The following is a 16,257-nucleotide window of genomic DNA, read 5'->3' as shown; positions in this document are numbered from 1 at the left end:
TGGAGTGTTCTGCACCTGTGTGTGGAGTGTACTATACCTGTATGTGGAATGTACTACACCTGTGTGTGTTAAGTGTGCTACACCTGTGTGTGTAGTGTTCTGCGCCTGTGTGTGGAGTGTACTATACCTGTATGTGGAATGTACTACACATGTGTGTGTTAAGTGTACTACACCTGTGTGTGTTGAGTGTTCTGCACCTGTGTGTGGAGTGTACAACACCTGTGTGTGTGTGGAGTGTACTACACCTGTGTGTGGAATGTACTACACCTATGTGTGTGGAGTGTGCTACACCTGTATGTGGAGTGTTCTGCACCTGTGTGTTGAGTGTTCTGCACCTGTGTGTAGAGTATACTTCACCTGTGTGTGTTGAGTGTTCTTCACCTGTTTGTGGAGTGTACTACACCTGTGTGTGTTAAGTGTTCTGCACCTGTGTGTGGAGTGTGCTACACCTGTGTGTGTGGAGTGTGCTACACATGTTTGTGTGGAGTGTACTGCACCTGTGTGTTGAGTGTTCTACACCAGTGTGTGGAGTTTATAACACCTGAGTGTGGCATGTACTACACCTGTGTGTGGAATGTACTACGCCTGTTGCCTGTGCGTGGAGTGTACTACACCTGTGCGTGGAGTGTACTACACCTGCATGTGGAATGTACTACACCTGTGTGTGGAGTGTACTATAACTGTGTGTGGAGTGATCTACGCCTGTATGTGGATTGAACTGCACCTGATTTACACAGTGGTCTAAAGGTGACAGTGATATAAAGAATTTGTCATATACAAATGCTGGTTTTCCCAGTCATTATTTGAAGATGTTGACCTCTCTTACAAGAAAGTCATATACAAATGCTTCTTTCCCAGTCATCATTCTGAGATGTTGACCTCTCTTACAAGAAAGTCATATACAAATGCTGGTTTCCCAGTCATTATTCTGAGATGTTGACCTCTCTAACAAGAAAGTCATATACAAATGCTAGTTTCCCAAGTCATTATTTGAAAGTCATACATACAAATGCTGGTTTTCCCAGTCATTATTTGAAAGTCATATACAAATGCTGGTTTCCCAAGTCATTATTTGAATGTCATATACAAATGCTGCTTTCCCAGTCATTATTTGAAGCTGTTGACCACTCCAACAAGAATGTTATATACAAATGCTGCTTTCCCAGTCATTATTTGAAGCTGTTGACCACTCCAACAAGAAAGTCATATACAAATGCTGGTTTTCCCAGTCATTATTTGGAGATGTTGACCACTCCAACAAGAAAGCCATATATAAATGCTGGTTTTCCAAGTCATTATTTGAAGATATTGACCTCTCCAACAAGAAAGTCATATACAAATGCTGGTTTTCCCAGTCATTATTTGGAGATATTGACCTCTCCAACATGAGAGTCATATACAAATGCTGGTTTTCCCCAGTTATTATTTGGAGATATTGACCACTCCAACAAGAAAGTCATATACAAATGCTGGTTTTCCCCAGTTATTATTTGGAGATATTGACCACTTCAACAAGAAAGCCATATACAAATGCTGGTTTTCCCCAGTTATTATTTGGAGATATTGACCACTTCAACAAGAAAGCCATATACAAATGCTGGTTTTCCCAAGTTATTATTTGGAGATATTGACCACTCCAACAAGAAAGCCATATATAAATGCTGGTTTTCCCCAGGTATTATTTGGAGATATTGACCACTCCAACAAGAAAGCCATATATAAATGCTGGTTTACCAAGTCATTATTCGAAACTGTTGACCATTCCAACATGAGAGTCATATACAAATGCTGGTTTTCCCCAGTTATTATTTGGAGATGTTGACCTCTCCAACAAGAAAGTCATATACAAATGCTGGTTTTCCCAGTCATTATTTGGAGATATTGACCTCTCCAACATGAGAGTCATATACAAATGCTGGTTTTCCCCAGTTATTATTAGGAGATGTTGACCACTCCAACAAGAAAGTCATATACAAATGCTGGTTTTCCCAGGCATTATTTGGAGATGTTGACCACTCCAACAAGAAAGTCATATTCAAATGCTGGTTTTCCCCAGTCAACATTCAGAGCTGTTGACCACTCTATTTCTTTTGTGCATCAATTAAGTGTAAAACTTTATTCTTCCCTGAGTAAGAGCCAGGAACAATACAGTAGAACTATTCATATCAATGGTTTTAGATTATGATTTGGCACCATGGTTCAGTGATGGGTGTGAGGTGTTCATGCTTTCTAACCAAAACTTAATGTTAGGTTATGCATGTACGGGTATTGTTTTTTCTTACCACGTTTTCATTTGTGTAACACAAAAAAGAACTAACTTATGTAGTGTTATAAGTCGACGTCCAGATGTGCGCTGACTATATTTGATATTACTCAAGATATTGCTCCAACTGAGAGACGAGTTCATAAATTGCAGAACAATCCTTTTGATATTTTCTAAGTTGCACGATAAAATGTGAAGTTTAATGTGTTTTATAATTTATAAAAATTTACTCTTTAATTGATAATGAAACCTTAAATTATAATAGCCCTGATTATCATTTTTTTGAAAATTTTGATTTTAAATACCAACTTTCCCCCAAAGTAGATGAAGGTTACACAGTACTATTACAATATCCTTTATGTTTCTAAAACTCCTATGCAGTAATCTCCCTTGGAGAGCAGCAAAAAAGCGAGTTTGAGTTTGAAAATGTCATTTGAAAGAATGAATTCCAGATAATTCCATCTTAATGTTTAGTATTTTTTATCCCCCGTTCGGTTTACTCATAAGAGTAAAATGTGTTTACAAAAACAAATACAATATATAATGCCCAGAATTTATATAACATGCTGGTACAAATAAAAGGTAAATTTCATGCTATTGAAATTCATGTATTAGACCATTGACTGACTATATTGTTTCTGAAGTAACGTGTGTATATTTTTGGTATAATTTTGTTTGCACCGGAGGATTAGCTTGGGAAAACCAGAATATCTATAATTCCTGGCTTAAACTATTGTAACAATATTATCAACCATAATGTCCTTCGTACATATGTATACCCAACATGTATTATTTAAATAATGACCTTTTTTTGGTTATCTACATGCATGTTTTTCTTCTGATTTTATTGCGCCAACTTGATGTTAAAAAAAAATTGCATCACTTTTTTGTTTGTTTTGTTATTGTAATGCCATTTCTTAGGTCATGTGTAAGTGAAGTTCAATGGTATGTTGCCCTAGAAGTGAAAACAGAATTGTCATGCAGTGGTCCAAGAATGCTTACATAGTATTGTGCTCTTTTCACAAATGTTGAGAGATCATGGTTGACTAGGATACAAGCACCACTAACAAGCGGCGCATTCATGCGGACATGGCATGAGCAAAGACCCTCAGTAGTGGTAGTGTATTCATGTGTAAATCATATTGAATGGCTTTACTGCATTGTTGGCACGCGCCTTGCAGTTCACCCTGGCAATTCACGGCCTAACTGAGATGCTGTAAAGATGTCTTGAATGGAGCATATGTAAGCATAGCCAATGGGAAATTAAGCAGAAAATTTCGAACTCAGAGGATGACATACTTGGTTGAAAAGGGGGATTTGGTCATTGTAGGAGGCTTACTTGATTTTAACTCCCATAGAAATGATCAAGTTTTAACATTTTCTGCTTATTGTAATGTTAATTTTCCATCAAATATCTTGAACTAACAAAAGCTTTAAATCAGTTTAGCTAAAACAAATTTTATAACTGAAAGACTTAAGAGAAGTGTAGTACATTTCACAAAGGAAACAGTTTTTAGCTTGTCCGTTACAAGACATATATAATGTTGAACTATTGTCAAAGCCTTGAGGTAGCATTGACAGCACTTACCTTGGCCATGTTTCAAAATAGTTCTAAGATAGTCACTTGAAACTTTGAATTTATGTAGCTATTTACGATATGCACATGTGAAGTCAGGCCCATAAGTTATGCCTCTTGCTCCAGAGAAAAACAGAGGTGAATGTTTATGTTCTACATGGCTGTTTTTCTCGTTTTTTTAAAGTTGCTGTTTTTCACAAATTCATATAATACAAAATATCTTCCTGTGATGGCGCTGTTCTTAATGGGCTGTAGTTTTTGAGTTCTTCTTATAACAATTTTTAAACATATGTGCACTTTCCAAGCAGTTAGTCTGACAGCATTAATTAGCAGTCTGATTAGAACAAGTTTGAAAGTGATGGGTAGTTATTCTGCTATGGATGTTTTTAGGGAATAATATGATTGTATAGCTTAGAGTTACAAATTAAACAAATTGATTTCAAGGGAGTGTGGTGTGGTATTGTTGGAATTAGTGTAAGAGGACCATGACATCAGGGCCAAATATACAGATGCAATACACAGATAAACAAAATAGAGTGCAGGAACACTTAGCTCTGATTGACGTGTTTATAGCGATTAACAGTATAAATGGGGGTTTTGCTTTAGAATAATTAGTGTTGTATTGTTTAAAGTCTTTTATAATTCTTTAAAGATGCACTCTTACTCCCAAATAAGATTTACCACAAATATTATAATTGTTTAAATATACCAAAAAGGATTAATAAATGTCGCAAACAATGGTTCTTATGAAGGATACCGAGTTTAAATTGAAAGAACGGTGCAGAAAACACGATATTTCTACGTTATGGGACGATTAAGTGGATCAAAGTAAATCTTTTGGCATTCACCAATCGTTTAATATTTTTGCGATTTCAGCTTTTTTTTATAAATACACGGTTACAATCTTTTTGTCAGACTGTAATTAATATATTCCATAAATGCATTATTTTAATAGTAAATTCTGAATGAGGAATTATCATAGAAATATGCACATTTATCGCAGTTTACCTGAGGGTTTGGAGAAAGGGCCCTTATATCATTTATTCTACTATTGGGCAAAAGTATCTCAGGAATTCTGTAATAGTAGACAATTTTTTGGAAACTGCACGCTCCCATCAAAGGCTGTTGCTGTGTGAAAAAACACACTGATGAAATACATCTGTGCAAATGATATCATGTAACCCTTAATTGCTTTATGAAACTGTTGAGTGTTTCATTGTTTTGTTTCTGGTTGCAACCTTGAGTCCTCAATATTTTGTTGGCAATCCTCAAAGTACAGACTGTCAGAGACTATGATTGTGCGGAACTGGTGGCGTCATGCCAGTGAGATGCAAAAAGTAACAATTGTGCTTCCATCCAAGTGTATGCGAACTGTCATACCTGCGAGTTAAATAAGCAATTTCAAGCATGGTTTCAAATTAGTTACAGAGTTTTTTTTGAAAGAATGTGCATCTCCGTGTTAATAGCAGCTTTAGAGAGTATGATGGGATTTACATGTAGTGAAAAATAGGATGGGCTCAACTAAGTTTTCTATGTTTTCTTTCTGAAAATCTTAGACTAAGAGAAATGTTTTAAATGATATAATGGAATTTCGGGGAAAATAGGAAAACTTGGAGTTTATAATTGTTTTTTGCTGTGAAGATAAATAGCTTGAGGTGGGTAATTAGGGGTAATATATGAGATTTATGGATATTTTTGAAAGAAAGTATTAAATGTAAGTTCTAGAATGTGTCAAGTAACTAACGAAGCTATTAGGAACCATCATTTTCTTTACTCTTTCACGGCCTCTAAATGCCAGCTCCACCACTTTACGGTGGTGCAAAGAAAAAGAGCTGTCGTGTAAGGTATGGTAAAATTAACAGCACCTAGCCATTTGTTTTCGAAATAGTTTTCAGTAAGGTTAAGGTAGTTCGCGTAGAGTTTTGTTTCCGCAAGAAGTATGCATAACCAGCGTAATGTTCAATGAATGATAATCATAGCAACTGTTGTATTCATTCCAAAAGGGTTAACTTGTTATATTACTTCAAGCGCAAAACATACTCGATAGCGCGACCACTAGGGCAACAGCGCCACCACTTTTATAAATATGTGCATTTTTCCTTTTTAAGAAGTACTTATCAGTTTTGTTGTGTTCCGGTATAAGTACTATACATAACAGTTATTTTTGCATGCGTGAGAATGTTCTTACAGGGTGTGTAAGCACCGAAATGTACTTGCTATGCAATCAGATCTCAAAATATGCACAAGTCCGATTCGGGAGAAAAGCTCCTGGCACCACAGTTTGCACATTATTGAAACGAAATAGTAACCAGCCTGCAGTAGAAGTGTTCTTACACGGTACCACATTCTCCGATTTTCGAAATATGCCCGTTAAATGAAATTATCAAATAAAATATAAATCATACTCATGTTTGTTCATGTAAACATAGGGCAGACAGCTCCACCACGGAAGTGTCGACAGCTCTTTTTCTTTGCACCACCGTAAAGTGGTGGAGCTGGCGTTTAGAGGCCGTGTCTTTGTGCAGTAATAATTTGAATGTCACCTTCATTCTAAAGTCTTTTGTAATGACAACCTCAGACAATATAAAGTCAATAATTGATTAATATGCCATGTTGTGGTTCTGTTTGCATACAATTTGATAAGGACATAAATGATTTTTTTTTAATAATCTTTTTTTTCAGATTGAACGGATGGAGACTGAGAGAAGATGAAGGATAGCTTGAAGGACAGTGGTGTGTGATAATGCAGATTCCATCATGACTTGAATAACGGTAAGACTTCTTAATTGAATGGATGGACATCATTCTGTCTCAAAAGGCTGGGTAGGGTAATCACAAAGTTTTTTTGTTTTTTAAATCTAGTGAAAACAGCAAAGCAATTCGTGAATGCTAACCATGATGTTTTGGTATATTGTGTATTAAATAATTAATACTTTTTGTCTTTAATTGAAATCAGCACAAATGGATTTCACGGTGACAATAACTGAAATCACAAAATCAGAGCCCCTAGTTACATAATTGTGGCAGACAGTTGAGTTCCCAATTTTAAATCTGAAAACAATTTATAATAAGGATACCAGCATTCCATTAAAGGCATTGGAGTGTGTTATAGCCACAATGAAACATGTTTAAATTGTTTCATGGTGAATTTACATCCGTAATTTAAATAACAAATTGCCTATTTAATAAATGCAATTAAATAAAGGATGTTACTGTTGTTTGTTTAAATGTTTTTTATGCACATTTAAATTGTTTAACTCTGCAAGCAACATTTGAAGAACAGCAAAACAATAATTTACAAAATAAAATGAGAAATTCAAGCATGAAAAATAATGTAGAGTGAAGTTATTTTGTGAATAGAACTAATTGGATCTTAGGCCTTAATATAATAAACTTGCAAGTGTAAATTCCAGTTCCAATTCTGGCAAATATTTGCTATCTTGTTTTACTCTGTGATTATAGGGCTAACTTGAGAACATTCTTTGCAGTCTTTTGCTTTATTGACTGTGGACAAATTTACTCAAGTAACAATTGTATTAGCAGTTCTTTGTGACTGCCCTAAAAGTTGCTATCACCTTTCCTCCTTGAAATGCCTCTAAGAAATTCAAATTAAAGGCTATTCTTGTTCTATTTCACTGAAGTATCCAATTGTTTGCTTTTTTTAGTTGTGTTTAATGATGTTTTTAAGGGGTTTTGTTAAAGACTTGTATTTTGTAAGTCCATGGTATTTAAATACTGTCTTGAATTATAAAACTTGACCCCCATGTTTAAAGCGCAATATATGGGAAATACCTTGATTGTCAAATAAAGATTGAATTTTAATGTCAGCATGTCAAGGGAATAAAAAATGATGTGTAAATAAACTTTTGTGGTTTATTAATGTTGGGCTGCAAATAAAATAAACCAATTAATGGGCCTAAAATTTGCTTCAATTCAATTTTGATCCTGCATCATTATTGTTTTACTGACATGATGTTGGTTTTAATGTTTCAATTTTAATGACTGAATCAGGATTTGTGATGTATCAAATCCATAAACTAAAAAGTATTCTCAAAGAGGATGATTGATTTTTTGTCGAATATACTGGTAACATGACTAATCAGATTAAAAAAGTGGCAACAAGGGTGGGGGTGGGGATGAGTGGGGGAGTGGGGATTACAAGGGTTAGGATGGGGATAAGTGGGTGAGTGGGTATTACAAGGGTGGGGGTGGAGTGTGTGGTTGAGTGGGGATTACAAGGGTTGGGGTAGGAGTGTGTGGGTGAGTGGGGATTACAAGGGTGGGGGTGGAGTGTGTGGGTGCATGAGTGGTGATTACAAGGGTGGGGTGAAGTATGTGGGTGAGTGGGGATTACAAGGGTGGGGGTGGAGTATGTGGGTGAGTGGTGATTGCAGGGGTTGGGGTAGGGGTGAGTGGGGATTACAAGGGTAGGGGTGGAGTGTGTGGGTGCATGAGTGGTGATTACAAGGGTGGGGGTGGAGTGTGTTGGTGCATGAGTGGTGATTACAAGGGTGGGGGTGGAGTGTGTTGGTGCATGAGTAGTGATTACAAGGGTGGGGTGGAGTATGTGGGTGAGTGGGGATTACAAGGGTGGGGGTGGAGTATGTGGGTGAGTGGTGATTGCAAGGGTTGGGGTAGGAGTGTGTGGGTGAGTGGGGATTACAAGGGTGGGGTGGAGTGTGTGGGTGCATGAGTGGTGATTACAAGGGTGGGGGTGGAGTGTGTGGGTGAGTGGGGATTACAAGGATGGGGGTGGAGGATGTGGGTGAGTGGTGATTGCAAGGGTGGGGGTAGGCGTGCATAGGTGAGTGGGGATTATAAAGGTGGGGTTGGAGTGTGTGGGTGAGTGGGGATTACAAGGGTGCGGATGGAGTGTGTGGGTTAGTGTAAGATTACAAGGGTGGGGTGGAGTGTGTGGGTAAGTGGGGATTACAAGGGTCGGAGTGGGAGTGAGTGGGGATTACAAGGGTGGGGATTGAGTGTGTGGGTGAGTGGTGATTGCAAGGGTGGGGGTGGAGTGTGTGGGTGAGTGGGGATTTTAAGGGTTGGGATGGAGTGTGTGGGTGAGTGGGGATTACAAGAGTGGGGATGGAGTGTGTGGGTGAGTGGGGATTACAAGGGTTGGGTTGGAGTGTGTGGGTGAGTGAGGATTACAAGGGTGGGGGTTGGGATGAGTGGGTGAGTGGTGATTGCAAGGGTGGTGGTAGGAGTGTGTGGGTGAGTGGTGATTACAAGGGTGGGGGTTGGAGTGTGTGGGTGAGTGGGGATTACAAGGGTGGGGGTGGAGTGTTTGGGTGAGTGGGGGTGGAGTGTGTGGGTGAGTGGGGATTACAAGGTGGGGGAGGTGGATTGGGGGATAGTGGGGATAACAAGGATGGGGGTGGAGTGTGTGGGTGAGTGGGGATAACAAGGGTGGGGAAAGGAGTGTGGGGGTGAGTGGTGATTGCAAGAGTGGGGTTGGTGGTGTGTGGTTGAGTGGGGATTACAAAGGTTTGGGTGGGGTTGAGTGGGGATTACAAGGGTGTGGGTGGGGGTGAGTGGGGATTACAAGGGTGGGGGAAGTAGTTGGTGGGTGGGTGGATGTTGGGGCTACAGTAGTGGGGTAGGAGTTTGAAATGAAAACAAGGGTGGGCGTAGGAGTGTGTGGGTAGGGGTTACAAAAGTTGGGGTGGGAGTGTGTGGTTAGGGCTGGATGGGGATGGCTTGGGATTACAAGGGTGAGGTGGGATCAGTGTGTGGGTAGAGGCGGGTAGGGGTAACAAGGGTGGGGTTGGAGTGCATATGATTCCTAATGAAGATTGACTGTAATTAAATTATTACTTATGTCATTATTGTTGCCTGTACTTTTTAAATTTGTAGAGGCAAATTACCATTTCTAAATGAACAAATTACCACCAAAGGCTTCCTGCTTGGAACATAAGTACACATAACAGGCATAAACGTGTTATTTAGTTAAGGAAGTTCTGCTAATTTGTCTATTAGAAATTCACTTTTTATGGTATAAATCACCAGAAATATAGAACTTTCAGCTGCCTTGCTGGAGATCCAACCCAAGACCTTAGTTGCCATGGATTAAAAGAGATGAGCACCTAAACACAATGCGTAGACTACAAATAGGTTTCATACATAGTGCTTTCGCTACAGCGGAATGGAAGGGCAGCCCGCCCTGCCCTTTTTTGACCCCGCCCCGTTGCCCCTTTTTACACGCCCTGTCATATTTTTCCCGCCCCCTTGCGCCCTTCTGGCCATTCAGATCGTTGTTTATCACAAAGTTACGCCCTAAAAGTATTTCATTGGTCAATGTCGCCATTTCCTAATCTGTCATAGATCAGTGCATGCTAAGGCACACCACCGTCATCACCGCGGGTCTGATTAACGGTAATTCACGCTTATAATCTGGGTGCTAATTGCTGTTCATTATGACACATTGTCTGAGACATCGAAGTTGTACCTCTAAATGTCGATCTTTGATGCTGATGTTGTTACAAATTTAATTAATTAAGCCATTTATAATCGGTAATCTCCTAATCACTTAATTGTGTCGTCTATCATCCAATTATCGAAACGTCCCATGTTAACCAATCAGAGAAGACACTGGTCAAATGATTAAAAGTTTGTTAAATTGCTATAGAAAAAGCGAAGAATTGATGAAAAATGTTGTCAAGCATTAGTAAACAATTGATACTTGCAGCGTAAAAACAAGGCACACTTTTTAGAACATTGTTTCGTTTGAAGCAGACGGTCATTGAAAAACAGACAGTGGCGCTTAAAGAAAATCAAATACTCAAAACTTCATGACCAATATTTGATAGTTTTTGTGTTGAATGTTCATAATGAAAATTTGTTTTGTAATCTCAAAACTTTTTTATTTGCTTTATATAGCGTTTACTTACAGTATTTTCCTCATTTGTACAATGGTTTAAAGTAGAAGATTCAGCGAGTCACCGCCATTTTGTCATAACATTTTTTGGAGTTTATTTCTTGATTTTCTAGTTCTATTATTAAGTTTTAGTGAGTTTTTCATGAAGGATAGAGATTTTAAATGTCATTTTGTTTTAAAATGTCAGCATATTGAAATTTATTTAACCAAAGACAAGTAAAAAACAGCATAGCTGAATGTGACATTCGTACCCTATCCTGATCGTACGAAAACAAGGTTTGCCCCCTGCACTTAAATGTTTTTAACAGCTCATATATAAGGCCATTCTGATTGTTTCAAATGGTATTTTTTTAAATGTCTTTGTTTTTATTTTAGACGCTTTTTGAGGTAAACTATACATTGCAAAAAGGAGACTCTAGACAAGTACGCTTTTAACATTCCATCTAGTAAAAGCAATCAAAGTATATGTGAATTTAAAGTTTTGTGGCATGGCACAATATTTATCTCAGGTTTTACGATAAGTATCTCTTCTCCTTAAAGTCTTTCCACTTAGCTTCTCCCTAATTTGACTGGTGGGAGAAGTGACTTCTCCCCAAAAAATCAGCCTTGTGAGAGCCCTGTTGACAACAACCCGAAAATAGTTAAGAAAGTGTCTGAAGTGAAAATGAACAAGAAAGAAGAATTAAGAGTATTCTGTAGGGATATTACCACAATGTGTGCATGAACATGCATGTACTTTGATAAGGTACATGGTCCTTTTACAACAATACAAAGCTAATATTGTGCACATTGTTTTCCCATTTAAGAAAGCACCATGCCCCTATTTTGGCCCACCCTGCCCTTTTTCTTGCCCACCTTGCCCTTTTTAATTCCTTGCTAAAACACTAATACAGGATTTTTTTTATGCCCCTGAAGGTGGGCATATTAAGTATGCAAAGTCGGTCCTTCTGTGTGGCTGACTCAACTTTTCGTGTTCAGGCTGTAACTTTCTCTTGTATTGACAGATTTTAAAATAACCTAATTAATTGCCACATGTGTTCGGCATACAAAGATGAGATGTTGCCTACAAGACCTGTGTTCCTACCTTTGAGTTTAAGGTTACACTAAGTGTTTGAATACTATGGAATGTTGCATATAAGGGCATAAAGTGTAGGTGGTTTTGTCTGGGCTGTAACTTTCTCATGTTTGTACAGATTTTAAAATGCCTTGCCACATGTATTTGACATACCAAGATGATGTGTCGCGTGCAAGACCTGTGGCCCTACCTCTAAGATCAAGGTCACACTTAGTGTTCGAATGCTATGGAACGTTGCATATAAAGACAAAGAGTATATACTAGGTGGTTGATGTAGCTTTTTCTTGTACAGACAGATTTTAAAATAACATGCCACATGTGTAAGACATACAAAGGCGACACGTAGCGTGCAAGACCTTTGTCCCTACCTAAAAGGTCAAGGTCACACTTAGTGTTTGTTTACTATGGAATGCTGCATAAAAGGACATAGAGTATAGTTGGTTGTGTCCTGGCTGTACCTTTCTCTAGTATAGACATATTTTAAAATAACTGGCCACATGTTTTCGACATATCAAGATGACGTGTTGCATGCAAGACCCATGTCCCTACCTCTGAGGTTAAGGTCACGCTAAGTGTTTGTTAACTATCTTTATGTTCAGAGGCAATTTGAAATAACTTGCCGTATGTATTTGACACCTAAAGGCAATGTTGCATTTGCAAGACCCACGCTGTATTGTTGTCAAGCACAGATGAGTTTCAATTCTATGGCACAGACATAATGCCATGGTCTTGCAAATGCATCAGCTATATTGGTTAGACATAGTGTCATGTGGTCTTGCAAGGCCACCAGCCATATTGGTTAGAGATAATGTCATGTGGTCTTGCAAGGCCACCAGCCATATTGGTTAGACATAGTGTCATGTGGTCTTGCAAGGCCACCAGCCATATTGGTTAGACATGGTGTCATGTGGTCTTGCAAGGCCACCAGCCACCAGCCATATTGGTTAGACATAATGTCATGTGGTCTTGCAAGGCCACCAGCCATATTGGTTAGACATAATGCCACATGTTATAGCAAATGCTCCAGCCATATTGGTTAGACATAATGGACATTTCATTGCTATTTTCTTCCCTTTCTTATGTACTGACATTGTTCAAAGGTCAATGTCACAATCGGGGGCATTCGTCACATAATGTGACAGCTCTTGTGTTTAAAGAAAGCTGGCATGCTCCTTAATCCACTCTCGCATGATATAGGCATTCAATATATGGCTGCATTGAAAGCAATTGCACTTTCCTGGAACAGCTCCAGTTAAAAAGTATAAAAATAAATGTGCAGCTGCTTGAGTGTTATGAGGAAATGAGACAGTTACAGAGGTGTGCATGGATCTTCACAAAATCTGATAGCTGTGCTTTAATTTGATTCCCTAAGTAAGATGGCTTATGTTAAAAGATAGAAGTCTTTGTGCAACATTTCCAATATCTGATATCTAATCCCTCCAAAAAGATATAAAAAATATTTCTTATTGCCACCTGAAATACTTTCATAAGGTTTTATAGAAGACAGTTTGTTTTATATATCAGAAACGAAAAATGTACTTTAGTTCTACCAGTTGATACAGTTGAAAGGCTCTCGGGTATACACAAGTAGAAACAGAACAGATATATAAAACAAGCTCCGATTTGATACTGCACTACTTTGTACTTATACTGAACATGGGTACTACAACAGCAGCACAATGGTATCACCCAGCTATAGCTCCGGTCAGCATTGGCACATCAGGAGAACAATGGTATCACCCAGCTATAGCTCCGGTCAGCATTGGCACATCAGGAGAACAATGATATCACCCAGCTTTAGCTCCGGTCAGCATTGGCACATCAGGGGAACAATGGTATCACCCAGCTATAGCTCCGGTCAGCATTGGCACATCAGGGGAACAATGGTATCACCCAGCTTTAGCTCCGGTCAGCATTGGCACATCAGGAGAACAATGGTATCACCCAGCTTTAGCTCCGGTCAGCATTGGCACATCAGGAGAACAATGATATCACCCAGCTATAGCTCCGGTCAGCATTGGCACATCAGGAGAACAATGGTATCACCCAGCTATAGCTCCGGTCAGCATTGGCACATCAGGAGAACAATGATATCACCCAGCTATAGCTCTGGTCAGCATTGGCACATCAGGAGAACAATGATATCACCCAGCTATAGCTCCGGTCAGCATTGGCACATCAGGAGAACAATGATATCACCCAGCTATAGCTCCGGTCAGCATTGGCACATCAGGAGAACAATGGTATCACCCAGCTATAGCTCCAGTCAGCATTGGCACATCAGGAGAACAATGGTATCACCCAGCTATAGCTCCAGTCAGCATTGGCACATCAGGAGAACAATGGTATCACCCAGCTATAGCTCCGGTCAGCATTGGCACATCAGGAGAACAATGATATCACCCAGCTATAGCTCCGGTCAGCATTGGCACATCAGGGGAACAATGGTATCACCCAGCTATAGCTCCGGTCAGCATTGGCACATCAGGGGAACAATGGTATCACCCAGCTTTAGCTCCGGTCAGCATTGGCACATCAGGAGAACAATGATATCACCCAGCTATAGCTCCGGTCAGCATTGGCACATCAGGGGAACAATGGTATCACCCAGCTATAGCTCCGGTCAGCATTGGCACATCAGGAGAACAATGATATCACCCAGCTATAGCTCCGGTCAGCATTGGCACATCAGGAGAACAATGAAGGCATCTTGGTATAACAGGGGTGGCAGAAAAGTGGTATTACGTTGCACATTTGGCTCTAACGCCGTTATGAAACGATATACATCGATCCGACCTGTCAATCAGACTAATCATTATTGACCAATGAGAAAGCTGCATATTATTCACCGAGTCCCGTCCGCCATCTTTACCCACACTCACAGCAGCGATAACTGTTGACAACCGGACATTTTATTGAAGTTTTAAGACTTATTTGTGAAAATGGTTAAACGATGCGAATGGGGAATATGTTATGCGGATGAAAGGTATCCGGAGGGACTAAATGGAGGCTGATTTAAACGATTTCCTACCTATAATCCGACATTGAAAAGTGCAAATGCTGGATTAAAGCCTGTGGACGGCCACACGAGAAACTGAATGTTAACAGGATAAACCAGCACGAAGATGTCTGCTCGAAGGTTAGTAAATTCAAATTTGGTTTTATCGTAAAACGATCAAAATACAATCATTTCAATTAAAATTCTGAATTCTGCAAATGTTTATTTTGTTTACTTTCTTGTGTCCTAAATATTGACTTCCATGATCATGCTAGTTGAAACCTTAAACAGTTTCCATCAGGTAAAGACTGTGTCAAGTTAAAACTACTGTTTTATTGTTTAATATGTTACTGACTGGCATTGTGGAGTCGTTGTCACACTAATTATATTTTACTATTATGCATATTTAAGCACTTTCATGGAGGAAATGGACCATCTAAAGAGTATCCTGACCCATTATCAGCTGATGGCTGGAGAATAACATCTTCAAGAAAACTCCACACAAAGCGGTCACTTGGAAAGGAAACTTATGGCAGCATTTATACACAAAATGCAAGTGTATGCATTTTATACAAGATATCACATGCCTGTACGTTAGAGTTTTATTTATCTTTATGGAGTGCGCGAAAGATTGAATAACATGTACCATGTAGGATAAATTGCAAAACTGAGACTGTATTATTTTGAAGACTTCTACTCATTTTTAAAATGCCACTGTTCCTTTTTCAATACCAAACAACAGCATTATAGTTACATATATTTTAATACAAGTATTTGGTATGTTACAGAACAGAACACTCAAAAGAACTGAAGAGAACATTATTACACGGAAATTATTCAGTTTTTTTGTGTGTGAATTTGCATATAATTATATCAACATTACAACAATTTCTTTCAGAGAAAAGCTGGTCCAGGATCCTGCAGACACTGTACAAGGAGTAGAAACACAGACCGAATGTCCATGTAAGTGAAACCAACACTCTAACAATGCCTGTGATCTTGTTGTCAGTTCTGTTTTACTTCGGTCTTCACAGGTTGTGTGGTAATTTAATGGTGTGAACTCTTTCGGTAAATCAATTGGTGCTGCATTTCAATCAGAGGTATTCCCACACTCTTGAGAAATGGTAGGAGTCAGTTTTAAACATCTTGTCTTAAATGTAAAATTTATTATGTATTTATTTTCAGGGACATCACCTTTGGATATGTTTGCATTTACCGCTCAGAATGCTTCCCTAAAAGAACAGTTGTCACAAAAAGAAGTCCAAGTTGAAGAATTACAGTTTGCACTTTCATCAAAGTGTTGTGAAATTCAGATTTTAAAGCAACTGGTGGGAATATAAACAAACTTTAAATGTCGATATATTTCTGCTCAAAGAAGCAAGAGTTAAAATTTGTTTAAATATTATACAGGAATCATATGATTTTATTTCTGCTTCTTTGATATAATTGAATAACTGTTAGTTTA

General features: G+C 38.8%; 1 protein-coding gene across 3 annotated transcripts in view; it reads left to right on the top strand.

Annotated features, from left to right (window-relative positions):
* LOC128246565 (D-glucuronyl C5-epimerase-like) overlaps nucleotides 1–16,257 on the top strand; it is a 92,131-nt gene that overhangs the window by 14,997 nt on the left and 60,877 nt on the right. Inside the window, exons 1-2 of one of the 3 annotated variants that reach the window (XM_052964827.1) lie at nucleotides 729–747; nucleotides 6,522–6,611. The gene's annotated coding sequence lies outside the window, so the exon portion shown is untranslated. Of the gene's footprint in view, nucleotides 1–728; nucleotides 748–5,337; nucleotides 5,495–6,521; nucleotides 6,612–16,257 lie in introns of those variants that run through there. The other 2 variants (XM_052964826.1, XM_052964824.1) reach the window with 2 other exon arrangements.

This window comes from Mya arenaria, chromosome 9, assembly GCF_026914265.1.
Source record: "Mya arenaria isolate MELC-2E11 chromosome 9, ASM2691426v1".
NCBI classification, from domain to species: Eukaryota; Metazoa; Mollusca; class Bivalvia; order Myida; family Myidae; genus Mya; species Mya arenaria.
Note: the sequence above shows the minus strand (reverse complement) of the source record. Positions and strands in the feature narration are given on the sequence as shown.